We start from the raw sequence: 20,434 nt of genomic DNA, 5'->3' as shown, positions 1-20,434 counted from the left end.
TCCTTACCTCCCGCTCTTTCTCCCTCTGTTCCCATTTGTGTTCATCCCACCTTATTTGATGGGTTGACAATTACTTTCTTCTAACTCCCAGGCCCCAACTACAGGCTCATCATAGTATTTCAGGAGTCCTATTCCTCACACAACAATAATGGGAATGTTGTAGGTCTAATCTCCAAGTCAGGAGATTGCTTGATTCCGTTCCTGGTTATGAGGTGTGTCTTTGTGCTCCAGGCTCTTTCAGGCTGGACAGCAGGGAATTTTTTCCTTCTTTATCATAAGTGGAAAAACCCAACACATTCATCCATTGGCTCTGAGTAGTTAGCCTGCCTTTAGCTCCCCATCTTGGGTGTATGCTTTGTTGTAGTTACCCTGCAGAAGCTTCTGGACTCCAGACCAAGAGCCCAGGAGACTCTTGGCTCATAGCCTCTCTCACTCATTTGTTCCATTTCTCATCCAGAGATGTAATATAGTTTTCTTTTTTTCCTATCTGTGTGTTTATATTAACACATGCGCACCCCCCCCCATATTTTCCTGTAACTTCTATTTGTTTGGAATAGAAGAACAAAGCATGATCTCAGTATATCATCTCCACAGGAAGTCTAAATATTGGTTAATTAATAATAAATGAGCAACAACAACAAAAACCAGCAACCAAACCAAAATTCATTTCCTTTCCATTTGTAAAAAAATGGTAAGATTTGGTTGGGTCTGATTTGCATGGATAGAGCAAGATATTATATATGACTGTGCTTTGTAATATCAAAAGCCCCTCATAAATCTGAATTATTTATTTTATACTTAGTCTGTGTCACCTCTTTAAAAAATCCTAAGGCCTTTCTCACACAGACCTCATTTTTATTTTCATCCTAAATTTAGCAGCATAAAAGGTGAACGTCTAAAGACTTGGAATGTCACTCTTCTCAGACATAGTCTCTAAACTTCCAATGTCAGAAAAAAAGCATTTCCCAGTCTCTTGAGTCCTTGAGCAAAGCTTGGCAAAGAGGTACAGGAGAAGAGGGTTGTAAGGTCATTTTCAACAGGCTGGGTGAGATAGCAGGGCCTCCTAACTGCACATGGCTCTCCAGACGTGGCCCACGGCCAAAATTCAGAAGTTCATCAGGAAAACAAACACCGGAAAGTTCCCTAAACATTTGGACTTTAATTTGCTTCTTGAAATGCCAGGTTATTTTCCTTTCCTGGCAGAAGGTCTTATTCCTCCTCTAACCTCATAGTAGTTAAACTATAGTCCTACTGTTGGTGGCAGTTTTCACCAAACTTCATCAATCCAATTCAACTCAATTCAACAAATATTTATTGAAGTCTTGCTGTGTGTCACGCAATGCTAGCTATTGGGAATATAAGGAATGCAGCACAGCTCCTGTCCTTAGTGACATCACAGTCCCATGTCAGGAGAGTAAAACAGGTGTGTGAACCAGGAGATTTAGCATAGATATCGAGCCTCTGTGCTTAGGGCTCTTGCTGCAGCACCTGGCTGCCCAGGTTCACATTTGGAGGAGCCATTGATGCACTGTAAGAACTTGGACAAGGTATTTAGCCTCTTTGTGCCTCAGTTTCCTCATCTGCATAAACAAGCTGAGAATGGTGCCTATATAAGGGGTGTGTTAACTGCTATGATACATGTAAAATATGTATAATTGAGCGTAGCTCTCCATAAATGTTCTTTTATTATGTACATTTAGCTATGGAACATGAAGAAGAAGTTGAATTAGAAATGGGTGGAGCATGGGCTTTAGAGTTGGACACACTGGGGTTCAAAATCTTTTCAACAACTTATAACCTTGGGTAATCTTGTATGTGAAGTCCTTAGTCCATTTCATAACCAATGTTCAATTATTCCTTAATAATGTGAAACAAAATTTCCCATCTAAAAAATAATGAGCATTATCATTATATTGCAATGTTGCTTCCTGTATTGGAAATAATAAATACATCATTCCTAGCAGAAAAAAAAAAAAAGGCTCATTATAGGTAATGAATAAATGGAAGGTATATTTAATATTAATATCTCCAAGTATGTACTTTTGATGTAAAGTGTCCCCTACGTGCTAGAGTTTGGCAGAGATTGTTAAGTCTCCACCCAAAATGCCCTTGCTTCCTTCTACAGAATAGAGCTCTCTCTGAGAAAGCGCTGCCCAGTAAGGGACTCTGCCCTCCACATCCCTTTTCTCTGAAAAGGTCCATGTCCCTGGTTCTTGCAGTGCAATATGAGCAGAAAGTATGCCTGACCAGGTACAGGTGATTAGGAAGTGAGAGTGGTTTTTCTACTCTCTCTTTTCCTTTCCACAAATTAGAAGCAGAGAATTCTGAGACTCTAGGAAATGGAAGAGTCACAAGATGAAAAGAGCCTGTATCCCTGAATTTCCATATGGAAGCAAACACATCCACATTGGACTCTTACCTGGGAGAGAAACAAACTCTTATTGTGTCACGCCGCCACGGTTTGGTGGCTTATTTGTTAAAGCAGTTAGTATTATCCTAACAAATAGGATACTCCAAACGCTAAAGACATCAGAGATAAGCCATAGGCAAGTAAAATTGAGAACAGGGCCAACATTAGACCATTCTAAAGCTGCAGATAAAGTGTTAAGAGTATTTAAAGTAGGTGAGGAATCAGAGGAGTCTTCATAAAAGAAAAGGGTTTTGTCTGGGTCTTGAGGGATTTGAACATGTAGCAAAGCTGGAGGAAGTAATTGAAGGTAGATTAAGCCAGAGGAAAGCAAGGACAGTATTCAGTGGAGAGCAAATGTGTATGAAGTAGAAGAGTGCAGATCAAACCCAAATTTTGTAGATAGAATATAAACTGAAGAGGGACTGGAATGGTAAACAAGAGTCTGACTTTATTCTACAAATAACTGAGAACTACTGATGGTTTCTGAGTAGAGGAGTGATATAATCAGGGTTATGCTTAAAGAAAGTTTACCTGGAAGTCTTGTGAAAGACAGTCTTGAAGAGAGAGTAACTGAGAGGAACTGAAGGCAAGGAAGTGACTTAGAAGACTAATGTAATAATCTAGAGAAGAGGTCACCAGGATTTGAGCTAGAAAATGACGGTGGAAATGGATACAGGAGCTGAATGTAAAATATATTATGGAGATAGAACAACAGACAGATAACAATCAATTAACTGGAGACATGGAACAGAGACAAGAGTGTAAAAATAGACTCCTAAGTATTGCTGACTGGGAGGATGATGGTGATAATAATAGAAGTGGGGAAAGAAGGATGAGAGAAGAGGAAATTGTGGGATGGTTAATTTTATTTGAGACGTTAGCATAGGATATTTGTGTGGGATAGCCTGTGGATGTTGACTAACAGGTGGTTGTCTATTTTGGACAAGTGCTGAGAAGAAAGTATCAGTCAAATCAGCAACATTTCATGTATATAGACGTGGTTTTTCATGAACTATTTGAACGGGAAGACTGGAGATTGCTTGGTAAGATAATGAGACTGAAGACACTGTTATTATCCCACTCAAGAGAAAGCAGAGGGAGGCAGAGAAGAGACAATTCTTCCTTATAGAAATTTTATTAGAAGAGGAAAAAGTGATTGAAGTTGAAAATTTTCAAGGGGTTCCATAATGTTAAGAGAAATACATAGACATTAAGTACTTAACTGATGATGTGGAATGCTGCCTCTTTAACTTTTGAGGTTGGAAGTGTCAGCCACGACAAGAATTGAAGTTTGACTGCCTTACACAGTAGAACGTTCTTTTGTCTGGTCCAGGGGAGTGATAATGGGAAGGCGAAGAGGGCAGGGGTGTGGGACGGTGCATATTCTTTTCTTATCAATTGGACCATGGCCCCATGGTAAGAACCTCTGGCTCTGGCTTCACAAGAACTGGATTTCAAATCCTTGTTCCATGACCTACTCTTTGGTACATTTTGGAAAAGTTACAAAGTTTTTGACTCTCAGTTTCTTATCTGCAAATTGATAAAAATACATCATAAGTTCATTATCAATATTAAATGTAATTAAGCCCTAAGGTTGGGCATATTAAATACATACTATGTGTGTTCTTTCTTCTTATTTGCCTTTCCTTTTAAAGGTACTACTGAGTTTTCAGTTACACAATTGTGCAGGGACATCATAAGATCACTCTGCCTTAGAAATGTTCACCAATTAGCCAGGACATGTCACTTCTTTTCCTTCTACCCCTTACTCCTTTCTTCTCTTTATTTAGTCCAAGGGACTTAATATCCTCTTCATTCCATTTATACCTGGATTGTTTTACTTGCTCAACTTTATACAAATGTCTCTTATTATTTAATCATCCAGTTTTTGACACCCAATTTCTTTCAGGAAAACGTCTCTGAATAATTAGAGTAGATGTGGTGATTTTCCTTGATGACATCATGTAATACCAACCATTTTATCATCATCTTTCATAATAATATATTTCAAGTAAGATTGACTTTACTTTCCAATGTCTTTCATATAAACTATCTTCCATTCTCCTGACAATATTGTGCCCATTTTTCAGATGAGAAGACTGAATTACAGAAAAGTGCCATAATTTGCCCAGGATCAATGACAAAACAGAATGAAATGCTAGATATCCTAATTGCTGGTTCTGTGCCTTTCATAGTGTACCTCCAATATTGACATGTGCTTAAAATAAGGAAAATAAAAGTTTTTAATTTATCTAATATGTGTGTTAATTTTTCTTTATTTGCTTCTGTGTATGAGTATGTCAGTATTCAACAAAAAACTTCTAGATGATAGAACCTTTTCAGTTCAAATTATTTTGACCTCTGGTTCTTCAAGAGCCATGAGATTTAGATGATGATAACAGTAAATTAAAATGGGACCTTATATTTGCATAATTCTTTAGGTTTCAATAGCTCTTTTAAATGATGATAATATTTCTGTAAAATAGCCAATAATTTTGAGCATATATTTGCTGTGCAAGTATAGATGGTATCTCATTTAATCCTTCAGTGACTCTCTGAGACAGTACGGATTAGGAAAGTTGCATGTAGAGAGGTTAAGTAACTCACTCAAGACTACACGGTCAAGTGACAGAGCTGGGAGTCAAACTCAGGAATTTCTGATTCTAAAATCCAAGTTCTTGACCTCTAGGTAACACCCATTCTGGAACATTCTATCAGCCCAATGTGACAAGCATTATTATTGTCACCATTTTACAGATTAGAATAAAGTGGCTAAGAGGAATGAAGGAATCTGCTTAAAGTTATAGGCTAGATTAATGGCAGAGACCGGACTTAAGGCCAGATGTCTGCCTTCTACTCCTGTCACCTCTCAATTGCCGCCTTCAGGCTATCAATGAGGAAAGCGAGATTATCAGAGGCATGAGCTCTTCTTTGGTGACCTTTGTCAACAGTTGTGGCAGTAAACACAGAACTATTGGCCCAACTGGTCTGCCTCAGTGGTTAGTTCAAGGTTGACATTTCACCATCATTAACTTCTCACGCATGAGAAAAAAACAGTTTTGAGGCCTTTACCGCATTAGTTTATCCACTTTATGTAGTTGGCATGTCATGATCTATTTGCTGGCAACAAACACAGGGATGGTTATTTTTATTTTCTTTTCTCCCTTGATCTGAGTATGTTTAGACTTTGATTGAACATAGATCCATAGATTGTTGGGATTACAGACCCTTGAGATGATTCTAGAGATGATCTGATTTCATGCCCTCCTATCCCCACCCATACTAAGCCATTCTAAAAATCCCTCAAAGTGCCATTCTGGTGCCTGGCACATGCTGTGCAGATAATTTAGGCAATCACCTTTTCTGCGTGCTCTGTTCACAAACCAAATGCTTTGCATGTATTATCTCTTTTGATATTCACAACAACCCTATAATGTAGACATTATTATTCTCCCTTTTACAAAGAAGAATATAGAAGTTTAGAGACTTGCCCAAGGACACACTTCTAATAAATCTCTTAATAATTGGTTCAGGCCACTCACCTTAAAATCATCATCAACACCTGCACCCCAGTCACTGCATCAGGAATTTGGTTCTACCTTCAGCATCTACACAGAATCCAATCCCTTCTCACCACCTCCACTACTCCCATCCTGATCTGGTCTGAGCTATCATCATCTCTCTCTGGGGTTACTGTAATAGTCTCCTTGTAAGTGTTTCTGCTTCTAGCTTTGTACACTAATGAGTCATTCCCACAATTGAAGCCAAACCGATCCCGTTAAAACACAGGATCGCTCATGGCCCTCCTCTGCTAAAACCTTGCTGTGGCTGTACATGTCTCTCAGGATAAAGTCAGGGATCCTACTGTGGTCCCCACGGGCCTGCATAGTCTGCCCCTAGCCTCAACTCTCTTATTTCTCACCTCCCACTCTGTACCTAACCTCATGCATGAGCTCCCCTGCATTCCTGGACAGAGTAGATGCCAGCTGCTCCCCTACCTGGATTGCTTCCCCTCCCCACCCCAAATTCACATGGCCCACCCACTCCTTTACCTATTTCAGTTGTCTGCTCACATGCCACCTCCTCATTAAGGCTTTCCTTGATGGCCTTACTTAGTAATACATCCTAAACTCTCCATGCCCTTCACCCTTCTCTATGTTGCCCTTTCCCCATAGCACTTACAAGTTTCTAACATACTGTATAATTTATTTGTTATGTTTACTGTTTATTGTCTCTCCCTCTCCTTGGCACCAACCAATCAACATCCTCAAGGATAGATATCTATATTTTGTTCACCTCTGTTTCCCTAGTGCCTTGTGCAGTAGTAGACACTTAATAAATATTTATTGAATGAATGAATGAACCTGTCTCAATTCTCTTATATGGTCAAAAAAGTGAGTGATTGAATGAATGAATGAATGGAATGAATGACAAGTCTACTAGTTTGGGAGTTCGTTGAGGGATGGGTTAGTCTCAATGTGAGTATGCCCAGACAAAGCAGGTGCTTAGTAAATGCTTGCTGAATTCAATTACATCCTACAGGCAACGATTCTGACATTCAGAAGGCCCTGTTACTCCATAAAAAAGTAAAAAAAGCCCTTTGTCCCCTGGCTGAAATTCAGCTCCCACTGCCTTCAGCCAGCCTGAGCAACAAAAAGGAGCTTCAGAGGGAAGGAGAACAGTCACTTTCTTTCTGCAGACTTCCTCCCAGGCTGTTTAAGCTCCCATTTCGAAACCTTTTTGCTTTCTTTGCTCAGCAGAGTTCTTGCCAAAAGCCCAAAGAGGTGACTCTAGCTGGAAAGGACGAGGGGAATGTGAGTTTCCTAGGAAATCCTTCCCCCCAGAAATACCGAATTATCAGGTGCTTGATTTTATGCATTTTATGAAAGAGATTTCCATAGCCCAGCTAGTAAGGCACAATCAAGGAAAACTGCATTTTGGTACTTACAAAATAGCAGTGCTGTAGCAGCAAACTTGTCTAAGGCAAGTTAAGTCTGAAGGCAAAGCCTGGCTAATGCCTTCCAGTACTATTCTACCCTGATCTCCAACCTTAAAGCTTTTCACATCAACATTTGCCGAGTGTCAGAAAACTGCCATTTAGGAGCGGTATCATTTTAAGTGAGACACTTAGGTTTTTTTAGCTTCATTATATTATCTGTACAATGACAACATTAATTCCTGGACTCCAGGATGTTGGGAGAAATTAACAAGACACTCTTTCAGCCTTGTGAAGTCTTTCCTGATTTCTCTTAAAAGTTAATCTCTATGTATGAGATAAAATCTCACAGCAACACACATGAACACACACAGGTTGCATATAAAGCAGGTGCGATCTGTATGAGGTTTGTAGTTGAAACTGGCCAATGTCAATTTCCTGCTTTTGACAATGTTCTGTGGTTAATAAGATGCTGTCACTGGTCAGGACAGGTGGGTGGGTAAGGGGGTTGGCTGAAGGATCTGCAGGAACTCCCTGTCTGTATTATGTGGCAATTTCATGTAAATCTAAAATTATTTGAAAATAAAACATTTTTTAAGAAGTTAATTTCTGCTGCTTTTTCCTCCCATAATACCTTCCAGATGATTCCATGAGAACATTTAACACTTTCAAGGATTGGTGCTGCCTCTCAGTAGACTGTGTGTGCAGTTGCCTTCTTCTCTCTTCTCATTCAGTGGGTCCCACGTATGCCTGACACAGGGTCAGTGTTCATAAATGTTTGTTGATTCTTTCAGCCTAGAATATCAGTATAGCAACCTCTCTTCTTAGATACTCTATTGATGGCTCTGGAAATATTAAAAGAAAATTAGGAAACAAACAGACAAAGGTACCCAGTGTTCTTTTTTACTTCAATTGCTCTTTTTCACTCTAATTATTATTCTTGTTATTTTTGTGTGTGTGCTAATGAAGGTGCCAGGGGTTGATTTGGGTGATGAATGTACCACTATGTAATGGTACTGTAAACAATCGAAAGTACGATTTGTTTTGTATGACTGCGTGGTATGTGAATATATCTCAATAAAATGAAGATTTGAAAAAAAAAAAAAAAGAAAATTAGCATTTATTGAAAGCCTATTCTATGCCAGGCACTTTTTGAAACGTTCTCTGTGTTAATCCTCATGAAAATCCTGTGAGAGATGAACTATTATCCTCATTTTATAGATGAGGAATCTGAGCCTCAGACAGCTAAATCTTCTGCCCAGGATGGAGCCACAGTCCACTGCAAGGACTTTGTTAGGACTTTGCTTTTGCTCTGAGCAAAATGGGAGTTACTGCCGAGTTTTGAGCAGAGGAGGAGCATAATCTGACCAATGCCACTGCGTGAACCTAGGCTGGAGGGACCAAGGTTGGAAGCAGGGAGCATTTGGAAGGGTTGCAGCAATCCGAGGGAGAGGATGGTGTCCTGGACACAGTGATCATGGTGAAGGAGTTGCCAATCTTCTGATGTGGCTTCATCCACCTGCTTCTCCCACTGGATTGGAATCCTATTTCCCACTAGCACCTGAAGAACCTCAAACAGTTGGTTCCTCATGTACAGGGCAGCCTTCCTTTTGTCCCTCTCTGCCTATTATGCTCCAGTCAGCCCTCCTTCCTTCTCTCCCACTGCCCTGCACACTCACCCCAACTCTGGCCCTGTACTTCCCAGCTCCTGTCTCTTCTGAGGCTCTCTTTGTGCTCTGGGCCTTGCCCAGAAGCCCTACAGCTTTCTTCTGCCTGCCTGTCCCCATTGTCACTACATTCCCAGACACATATTTCCCCTGTATCTGCCATATGTGATGAGACAAAAGGTCTGAGTGTGCTAACTAAAGTATGAACTGGGGACAAAGCAGGCCCTCCTCCCATCTACCCCAAAACCTAGAGGATGGCAAACTGACTGCCCTTTTCTACTTCCATCAACTGGGATAAATCATAAATGTATATTAATTTATTTCAAGGGATGTCCTGTGGTCCAGTGGGGCAATATCTGGAAAATTACTTTGCAAAGAGAACATTACGTAGATGACAGGGAAGGGGAAGAAGGAACAGACTTTATTTAGCGCACCCTTTGTGGCAAGCACTTACCTGATTTAATCTTCAAAGAGACTCTCCAGGAAGGCACTATCGTGCCGAGCTCACAGATGATGGAATAGAGACCCAGATGAGTTAAACAGCCTGCACTGCGCCTACTGGTGACTCCTGTTTTGAGGGTGTGGGCAGTCTTCAAAGCAGAAAGATGCTGTGTCTGGAGAAGACAACAATTTTCATGTTAAAAAAATAAAACAGTAAAAGGATAGGCCTGATTTCCTGGGCCTGGGAATGACTGAGTCGTCAGTGAGTCAAGAAAGCCAGTGCTAGGCTGTGGAGAAGTAGACACCCAAGCCAGGGTTTCCCACAGTCTGTTCTGGGTGCTCCCCGTTGGCCCACATAGGGAAGGGGTGTGCGAGTGCTTTCCCATGACACCAAAATGCAGCTAAGCAGAAGACACTTGGCTTGGGGCTGGAGAGACATTTACAGCAACTGGCAATGGAATTCATTTGGCCCAGTCCAGACGGTTGTGGCAAGTTGGGGCAAGATTCACATCTAATTATAAAAGAGCTCGTTTGTGTTGTGTTGCGGTTAGCTCCTCCCCCACCCCGCAAAATTGTGCAGGGGGCATTGGCAAGTGGATTATGCCTTGAGTGCAGGCAGGAGCTGAGAAGCTGGTGCCAAGGTGGCTCTGCCTTGGATGTGTTAATCATCCAGTTAGAAAGCCATTAGTGGCTGGTTTCACCTTGTCAGCGTTTTACAATGCTGGCGCTTCTCTCACCCAGAATGTGTTTCCTCCCTTACCATGTTCTAGAAAACATGGACTAGGTTGATGGTGCCCAAACTTTTTCTCTTTAAAGCCAAATGCCACCCCCCCCCCCCTTTTTTTTTTCTTTTGCTGCAGGAGCTTTCTGGGAGCTGGTGAAGGTGTGCCATTCGAGAAGGGGCTGCTGTTTGGCTGTAAACTTGGAAGCAGAGACTTCACACCATTGTTGGCTGGGTGTCAAGCTGATGGTGAGGACTAAGGAACGAGGCTGATATTAATGTTGCTATAAGCATTTTTTAATTTTAGGAGTGTATATTAGGTAGTATTTACCTTGATTAAAAAATACAGATCTAGGGGGATGTGAAATGAAACAAAATAAAGCTTCAGTGGCTGAGATATTTCAAGTGGAGTCAAGAGGTCACTCTGGTGGACATTCTTACACACTGTATAGATAACGCTTTCTAGGTTTTAATGTATTGGAATAGCTAGAAGTAAATACCTGAAACTACCAAATTCCAACCCAGTAGCCTTGATTCTTGAAGACAATTGTATGACAATATAGATTACAAGGGGTGACAGTGTGATTGTGAAAAACTTGTGGATCGCACTCCCTTTATCCAGTGTATGGATGGATGAGTAGAAAAATGGGGACAAAAACTAAATGAAAAATAGGGTGGGATGGGGGGGTGATTGGGTCTTCTTTTTCACTCTTATTTTTTATTCTTATTCTGATTCTTTCTGGTTTAAAGAAAATGTTCAAAAATAGATTGGGGTGATGAATGCATAACTATATGATGGTACTGTGAACAGTTGATTGTACACTATAGATGATTGTATGTTATGTGAATATATCTCAATAAAACTGAATTTAATTAAAAACAAAACAAAACAAAAAATATATACATATCTAAGCTCAGAATCTGTCATTTAAAAGACGGATTTATTCCATTTACATTTTTGTGATTACTGACAGGAACTTAATTAGGCAAATATTGTTTTCCTGTAAGGATATGTGAAATATTGAAATAGCTTGGGGATGAGAAAGTTCCCTAGAAGTCCCTGGAAGTCCTTTGGGATTCTAAAATTCCACATCATTCTTCACTTATACATACGTATGCTGGAACCCTCCTCAGCAGAATCACAGCCAGTAAGGCTTCCCTTCATGTGCTGCCCCAATTGCCATCCTCTGGGGGTGTGGCTCTGGAGATCCGCCTCAGTCTGTACCTCTGCTTTGTCTTCTGGATCCTTCTGTCCTTTCGGACTCCTGGCTGGGGAGATGGACTGACTGAGTGATCCTGTTTTTGTATAATTCTGAGGCCAATAATCTCTGAACAATCCAGTAGTGGCAATTCATTCACTCATTCATTCATTCATTCATACATTTATTCTTCCATCTGTCAATCCATCCATCAGTCCATCCAGAAATATTCATTGACTACCTTCAGCTGCCAGCTCTTTGCCTGGGTGCTATGAGGCAGGGGCACACAAGTCCATGGATAACCTATTTTGGAGGTCTGTGGGCTAGAGAGGTTCTGCCTTTGAGGATCACAGGGGACACCTCTAATCTCCTTTGCCCTGGACAGCCCCAGCCCTGCAGATCATACCCCATGTTCATCGTGGCCTCTTTCTCTGAGGAATGTGGCGTGATCTGCAGGGCTGAGGCTGACCGCCATTCTCATCCTGTGCTACATGTCTTTCTGTTCCATCTCCAGGGTACAGGCCCTCAGACTCCTCATGGTTCCTCAGAGAGCTGCCCCTGGGAGGTTTCAGTCACCGCCTCCTCCCCTCTCTTTTCTGGGATCACATGTCTGATCTTGAGAACCGATCTTGACTCATCTCCTTCTCTGCACGCACCTCGGGCCATTTGATCATGGCCGTATTTTCTCTGAGTTGTTGAAGATTCCTTTACTTCAGGTTTGACTCGTTGAAGGACTGACCCCAGAATGCAAGCTCTTGGGGGCGCTCTGTGAAGGGAGCTTCCAGACACACGTGTGGTCTCCAGAGCCACTGACTTCATCCGTACCTCAGCGCTCGTGGTTGAAGCTGACCGAGGCCCTTGTTGCTGACTGACCACAACGGTCCACCAGCATGTTGCTTCCTTATCCTTAACTTCCCTTCTGGATGTGATTTCATGTCTTCCCCTTGGAAAACAAATCTACAGGAAAGCCAAAACTTTACGGTAGTGTATTAAGTGCTATGAAGAGGCCACCGCAGAGTCCTAGGGCCCCTACCCAGTCTGGGGTAGTAGATCAACAGGTTCAGCAAAGGCTTCCTATGGAGGGCGTGTGAAATGAGATCCGGATGAAAGGAGGAGTCTGGAGTGTTGCCGGCATGGTGAGCACCAGTCAGAAGACACTGGGATGTGTTCAAACTCCTGGAATTAGTCCACCCTGGTGGGAATACTAGGTATGAGGGAGAAAGTGCTTTGAGAGGTCAGAAAGGAAAGCTGGGGCCATGACGAAGGAGCTGTTTCTCATCCCTGGGATATTTCCAGTCATATGGGAGGGAGGGCCTGAGTCACCATCCTTGCCTCAACTGGAGGAACCTCCTCTAATGGTGGTACTTCCCAGTACCCTGCAGGTAGGTTGAGTAGAAAGGACACATGTCCAATCACCTTCCATTGTCCTACTCCACCTCACCTAATGCCAACCCAATTTCTGTAACTCCACTCTGCAAAATCATACATATGAGAAAAAAAGGATAGAAAGCACACATACAAATGGTGGGAATAGTGTTAAGGTGATGTGCTGGTGATTGATTGTATTCTTGGCTCTATTTGATGTATTTCTTTCATTTTGTTTTAGTCACTTTACTATTGTATTTAAAAAATTATACTGGAATTATATTAAAAATGATCTCTGACAGATATTCTAGGTCTAATTTCTAGGTCATATCATGAAAAACTCATTTCCCGGGTGAAATCTGGTCTTGGTTTGTGACTTGTTAGCAGAGACACTATTAGAAACAATGAGGCCACATAATAAGGGCTCTAGGAATATAAGTGATTTCTCTGCATACGGCAAGGAGAGTTATCCTATATGAGCCTAATGAATTTGCTCTTTTTGCATTTATGACACCCATTAGGGTGTCTCATTTGCAGTGGTTACTTTTTCAGAAAATGGAAGGAAATTCAGCAATGCTGTTTGTGATGTGGCTGCAGAAATCCCTGCTGGCTGAGGGTCCCAGAAAGCTGTGTGTCCAGAATACAATATCCTTTGTTTAAGCATCTGCATCTTTCCTTCTAGCGAGCCCTCAATGGGGGAAAGCAATCACGTTTCCCTACTTGCAGGCAGCCCAGGAATCGAAGCACAATTTGGCCTCTTTGTCCTTTTCAAAAATCAAATCTGCCTAGGGACCAAGTTCCAGCAGCAGCTGTTTGTGCTTTATGTTTTATTTAAAGACGTTTAATTTTGAGCCTTGCGTATTTCCAATTTTCATTTTGTAGAGCAGTCTGTGTGCCTGTATAAAATACCACCGATTTATGGGCAACGGTCCTTTCATTAGAGGTGAAGTGTTTTAGGATAAAGTCAGATTAATTAAAATTATACTTATTCATTATTTTTATTATTTTATTTAAAATAATGGCATCTATACATCAAATATATCAAATGCTCTGCGGCAAGCTTTTTGCCAAAGGTTTGTATACATTTTCTCATTAAGCCTTACCAGAATCCTATGAAATAGAAAGAGAAACTAATTTCCATTTTATGGATATCCTCAGAAGGGGCTGTGATGTGCCCAATGGCTCAGAAGCAACGAGTGAGGAAGCTGAGATTTTGACCCAGATACATTTGATGCCACATCATATACGTTCAATATAACTGCTGCTATTTATATGTCTGTATATGTGTGGGTAACGACACCTATTTAATATCTCATCTATGTATGACATTCAAACTTTCAAGTCACATTTTCTCTTTATTTCTCTCCCTGTCTTCTCAATTTCTCTATCTTTGGGCCTCTTTGTTCCTTCTAATGGTTGACTAACTGACTAACTCGGCTTGAAGTCCATGGAATGTGGTCTGGGAGGGCCAAGTGTCATAGCATTTCACATCTTGGGTGACCCTTAGAACTCACCCAGGTCCAAATTGGACCAAGTTCCTCATCCGGAGGCCAGAGGACCTGGGTTCACATCTCCACTCTGCCCTTTTCTAGCTGCACATTTTTGAGCAAGTTGCCCAGATTCTGTGAGCCTCAGTGTCCTCATCTCCTAGGTTGGTTGGTGGTAACCTATTTGCCCCCACCCCCACCAGGGTTGTTGTAAGGATTAAACAAGAGGATGGACATGAAAGTACTTTATAAACTGTAAAGTACTGCAGTCACTCTGTCATGCTCTTTGGATCCCAAGTCCTCTGTGATGGGGACTTATTTTTCAGAAGAGACAGGAAAGTAAGGGAAACAGGAATTACCGTAGAGCCAGCCTCATAGGGGAGCAGGAACATAAAAAAGATCATATATAGGATCCAGCAAAACTCCAGAGACCAGGATTAGTCACCAATTGCAAAGCCTCTGTTTGTTCCTACTCCAGGAATTTGCCATCATAAAATGTAAGCACTCTGCCTCTTTTTATCTGGAACCTGCCACCACTGATGGACTTATTTCAACTCCTATCTTCCAGCCTTGTGGCCTTTGCTATCTCATGGCTTTCACTATCTCAGTTCTCTTGCTCACAGCCTCCTCGCTCTGAGCCATTCTGCTAACGACCACTGACTGTTTCAGTAGGTCTCACACTCACACTGACAAGCGAGAAGATGCACTTGATTATCATAGTGGTGTGCTGGTATATGTCTAATAACCAGCTCTCCACGAGAGGTGGAGAGGAAGCTGATTAGTAGTGTTCATTGCCAATTTCCATGGTACAACTACTCCCACCATGGTCAATTTCAAGCTGCAAACATATGTCCACTGGCTCCCTCAAATCTCCCAAATTTAGTATTTGCATCCATGAGATGGTATGAGCTGTCCCTAGCACATCGCCATCATCCTCACCTGTCATATCATAGTTTCTGGTCAGTCTAGGGATTGGCTGGTCTTGAAACAGTTTTCCATTCTAGTCCTCTTAGCTGTCGCCATGGTATCAGGGTCACATGTTTAACCTTTCTCAGAAATTCCTGTGGACATAGGAGGGTCCCAGTTTGTAATAAACTCCTCCCAACATCCATATTATTTGCTCAACTCTCAATTTATGGATGCCTTGAGACCTTAACAAATTAAGAGGAGGAAATATAAAAGGAATATAAACAAACTTAAATTAGGAAATAATTAATGCTTTATGAGGGAAGTAAAAAATGTGAAGCAGGAATTCAGAGACAGGAAATACCCTTTTCAGGTGGGTGCAAAGAAGGAAAACTTTATGGAACATGTAGCATTTGATCTGAACCTTCAAGGATGGCAGGATTTGGTGATGTAGAAATAGAGGAAAGGTGTTCAAGATACAAGGAATCAAAGCTTGAACAAAAATACAGAGTGGAGAAAGCATGCAATGGGTGGGGAGCTAGTGAGCACTTTGTTTAACTGGAGCAGATGGTGTATATGTGAAGGGGAGGAGAGGATGATCATACTATCAAGGATAGTTCGGAACAGATCATAGAGGACCTTGAATGACAAAATAAGGTATATGGAATATACTACATTGCTTTTCTTTGTTGCTGTTGCCAAATAAAAAAGTAATTATTCTAAAGTGACATATAGATCAGAGTTATTATCTATATTATAATGTGTATCTATTGGACAGAATAGCAAAAGCTTATGAGAGTAAGATTGTGCTAAGTCACATTAATCAATCCTTGACCTCCATTCTTTCAAACAGATGATGTTCTTGCATTGATTGTTGTCAACAAGATGAGGTAGATCATTAGCATGAAGAAGACTGGAATGAATCTGGAGATCTGATCCTATCCACCCAGGACTTTTGCCACCTGTTCAAGGAGTGACCTGGGGTAAGTTATTTCTTTTCCAACCTTGGTCCATTTGCACATCTGTAATCCTGCAGGTTGGGTGGGGGTGTTATGTGATGGTTGCTTTCCAAGCCTTTCCAAGTCTATAATCACATACACATGACCACTACAATTTTATTTCAAATAAAATCACTCATTATTTGGGGACTGGCAAAGAATAAAACACTCCATGCTCTTTGCATGGATAATCTTCCTTTGGGAAATAGCTACTACTGCAGACTCTACCAGGATTCATGTGTCATGGGGGATAAGAATTCTGGTTAATTGACTACTCTTGTTAAAATGAAGATTACTAGCAAAACCTATTTGAACCTTTGCTGTTAGCAATTTGTCTACAATGTGCCAGTTCACTTTTCTGACTTAAGTAATGCAGTTTTCTTAAATTGAAAAAGAAATATCAGGGACCATGTATGTGCCAACCTTTGTGAAGTCACTGTGAAATACAATAATAATAGCTATCATTTGTTGAACACTTATTCTCTGCCAACTATTGCTCTGAGAGATTTATATGCATCATCTCAGCTAATACATCCCAGCAAGCTATTGTAACACTTTTTACAAATATTAAATTGAGGGAAGAAGGGTTAATTAACTTAGTTAAAATCACAGGTTGTAAAAGGTAATTGCAGGAGACTAGCCCAGGCAGGCTTAGAGCTCACTTTTAACCATAATAGAATATTGTGCCTCACAATTGTCTCTATCTTCAGAGAGATGCATGAACAACCAGTAACAGTCCCCTCTGACAAATGCTATGAACACATGAGGCAAACACAGGATTCTGTGGGAGCACATGAGTGGGCATATAACCTAGCTTGTTGTGGGGCGGGGGGCTGGTCAGTGAAGGTATACTAGATTTGATAAGTGAGATTGGGCTGAATCTTAATGATGAAGATATTTTTTTCCAGCAAATTGGGGAAAGTTTTCCAAGCAAAGAGATCAGCTGTGGGAGGTGAGAAGAAGCAAGGAAGCTTTAGAAAATTGCAATAGTTAGGCTTGATCCATGTGGGTTCTGGAATAGGGATGGGAGATGGAGCAGAAGACAAAGGCAGAGCTCTGTTGATAGAGGGTCTTACGTACCAGACTAAAGTATGTAGACTTCCAGGCAGTTGGAGAGATCACATCTGCCTCTTACTGACTTAGAGTGGAAGCAACATGAAGAATAGAGTAGAATGGGGGTAAGACTGTTCTACTGATGATTGGGACATGCATTAGAGCACTGGTGATGGTGATGGAGGGGGAGAAATCAGATTTAGGAGACATTTGGGGGAGATAAGTAAGATTCAATGACTAATGGGAGGTAGAGGGGAAGGGGAAGGAGATGCACGGGCTGCTTTGCAGGTTTAAGGCTTGGGCAACTGCTTTGATGGTGGTGTCATCTGATGATATAAGAAATAAGGTAGATACACATTTCTAGTAGGGGCAGGAGGTGTGGTTGGAGAAGTTGAGTGTAAATAAACATCACACTGATGGCTGAGGATCTTGCATTGTTTTTATTCTGAACATCTGCACATCTACATATTGATCATGGCTTTGGAATTACAATTGTAGAACATATTTAAGATGTAGAACATATTTATATGCAGTGTATCCCAAGAGAAGGAGAATGAAAGGAACTCAGTTACTGATTACATACTATATGCTGGATGTCTAACTTACATTATCTTGTTCAATCCCCAAACAAGACTTCTAGGCAAATTATTCATATTTTATAAACAAGGAAGCTAATGTAAAAACAATTATTAACTAGACCAAGGTCATGGAGTCAGTCAGTGTCTGAAAAGTCCTGAATTCCGATCTTGTATTCTTTCATGCAGCCTCCCTGGACATAAAGTCGGGATGCTCTTTGAGTCACACCTTCCCCATTCATTAGTAGTCTGACCTTTGGAAATTTGCTCAACCACTTTATGCCTCAATATCAGCAGCTGTCAAAAAGGGATAAAAATAATAGTGTCTGCTCTGCCTGACTCAAATTAGAGCATGTGAGTGAAATCTCTGCAAATGGTAAAGACCTGGAAAAATATGAGTAATTATTTATGTGATGAGCCTAGACTTTTCCCTGGAGTTTTATTCTGAAGATAATGCATGAGTTCAGCAAGGTTTCTTGTGATTTGCTGATTTCCCTTTTTCCCCTAAAAATCTGATAGCATATTTTTTATTTAGCAGGGTTTTAAAAAATTGGGTTTATTTGATCCTGACCAAATCAAGCAGTTTCTAATTGTGCTCAGCTAAAGTCCTATAAAAACCTTGCTCCACTGATAATGCATTTTGTTAGCCTCACTTATACCAGAGCTACACATTTGCCTTGAGAAAGGTGTCCAGTGACAGGCATACCTGACACTAAATTTCACAGTGCAATTAAGAAGAAACTTTCAGCTCCTCAGTTGAACAAGACAGTTTTGGTTTGTTTTAGAAAGTAAGTATCTAGAAGGTGTGGACCGTGTCTGAGCATCTTGAGAACTCTGGGATCTGGCACAGCAGTGTCTTCAGTGCATGAAATGTAGACATTTACTTGCAGTTTCCTCTCCTCTAAAATGATAGGGTGGGATGGTCCATGTTAACACTCTCTCCAACTCTCCAACCAGCTTTTATCCTAAAAAGTCTAGCATAGGAAAGAAAGGGAAACTGTAAAAATAGCCATGGTTAAAAGTCAATAGGATTTTTCATATTGGTGTGTGTGGGTGTGTAATGTAATGCAACATCATCTTGTATTATATCTTAAAAAAAGTTGTGTGAAGAGGTAACAGAGGAGAAATGATGAGAAGACAGTTGTGTAATAGGCAGCACAAATCTGTTTTCTCAGAAGGGATTAAAAATCTCCATTACACAATTCAGTTGAAATCTCTACAAGGGTGATGAAGACAGTGGGTTATAGTGGAAGGAACATTAGCTTGGGAACCAGGGTTTATTTATTTATTTTTATCTTAAATTCTTAAGCTCCTTGGCTTTGGATTTCTATTACATGCAACTGACATATCCCTGTGCCCACTACCGTGGGTGTGTGGGGTAGAGGAGTGGGAAAAATAAGAGTACATTCACACTCTAGCTAAAAAGAATCTTAATATGAATGCCTTGGAATAGATAATGCCAATCCTTTAAATAATTCTAATTGGATCTTTTGGGCCAGTTGTCCAAACCTGAAGCAATCACCGAGGTCAGGGTGAGAGAAGCCTCTAGTTAGCCATGCTCTTGTAGCCAGGTAAGGGAGCGAGCGGTGAGCTCTTCCTGATTCACGATGATTTGGTTCCCCACAGGAATGGTGAACTACTTCTTATCAGGAGAAGGGGAAACAAGTGCTAGACAGGCAAGAACCACACATGTCCACTACATTTTTCTTACCTTTCAGCCCTAGTGTCAAAGGGTCATACAGGATCTGTGGTTGCTGCTGTGGTCCCCACTGGGCACTGTCCACCCACTCTTTCCTGCTCGCTCCCCTGCCTCTGCACAGTACTCGGCCATGGAGGACTCAGCTCCCACTTCATCATCTCTGGGGCACCTTTGGCAACTCTGGTCCTTAGAGGCTGTTTTCTCTGAAAAGCTGAGTGCTTTACACATCACTAATTCATTGTAGCCCATTGAGCTCAAATCTCATCCAGTCGCGTCTCAGTCCATTTGCCTTCCCTAATGGATCTCTCATTTCTTCCTTCTTTTCCCTCCCCATTGCACCTCACGCCAGACATTCATCTCTTCTCACTTGGATGACTATTTTCTTAACTCGCTATCTCCAGTCCAGCTCCTCTTTAATCTGCCATTTTCTTCAGGGTAATCTTCCCCAAAGACACACAGCTCTGATCATGTCAATACCCCATTTGAAAACCAGTAGGATCGAGTGGAAAGGAAGAGCTGAGTGAGATTGAAACCTAGTGTATACTAGAGGTTTCTTTTTGAAAAGCTGGCAGCAGACTTCGGACTCTGTATCAAAGGTCAAATGTGAAATATTCCAGCAAAGTTAGAATTGACCATCAGGTGTTTCAATAGAAGTGCTAGTAGTTATCAACTGTGGGAAGGTGCCAGAACTGGATTGGAGGTGAGGATCAGGGACTACCAAAATGTATTAGGCAAGAGGAAACCCCAAATCAGAAATGATCCAAAGGAAGGAAACACAGGGTTTCATCCTGGTGGTCATGGTTGCCTGGTTTAGGTTGTTTTTAAAGGAAAAGGTATAGCTCTGCCTGCTGGTATTTTCTGTGCCTTTATTGTGCTTGGGCATCCTGGTAAATCTATTTATTTTTTCAGTAAACAAATATGCATTGTGTACCCAGTATGTGCCAAGCCTTGTTTATCAGCGAAAGTTGCACATAGGA

At 41.2% G+C, this 20,434-nt stretch overlaps 1 long non-coding RNA gene across 1 annotated transcript in view; it reads right to left on the bottom strand.

Moving 5' to 3' along the window:
- Positions 1-17,621: 17,621 nt before the first annotated feature.
- LOC119529233 overlaps positions 17,622-20,434 on the bottom strand; it is a 36,093-nt gene continuing 33,280 nt past the window's right edge. The window contains exon 3 of the long non-coding RNA XR_005215835.1: positions 17,622-18,732. This is a non-coding gene — a long non-coding RNA (uncharacterized LOC119529233). The remainder of the gene's footprint in view (positions 18,733-20,434) is intronic.

The sequence above is a fragment of the Choloepus didactylus genome, chromosome 3 (assembly GCF_015220235.1).
Source record: "Choloepus didactylus isolate mChoDid1 chromosome 3, mChoDid1.pri, whole genome shotgun sequence".
Taxonomy (NCBI): domain Eukaryota; kingdom Metazoa; phylum Chordata; class Mammalia; order Pilosa; family Megalonychidae; genus Choloepus; species Choloepus didactylus.
This window is presented reverse-complemented; position numbering and strand designations above follow the sequence as displayed.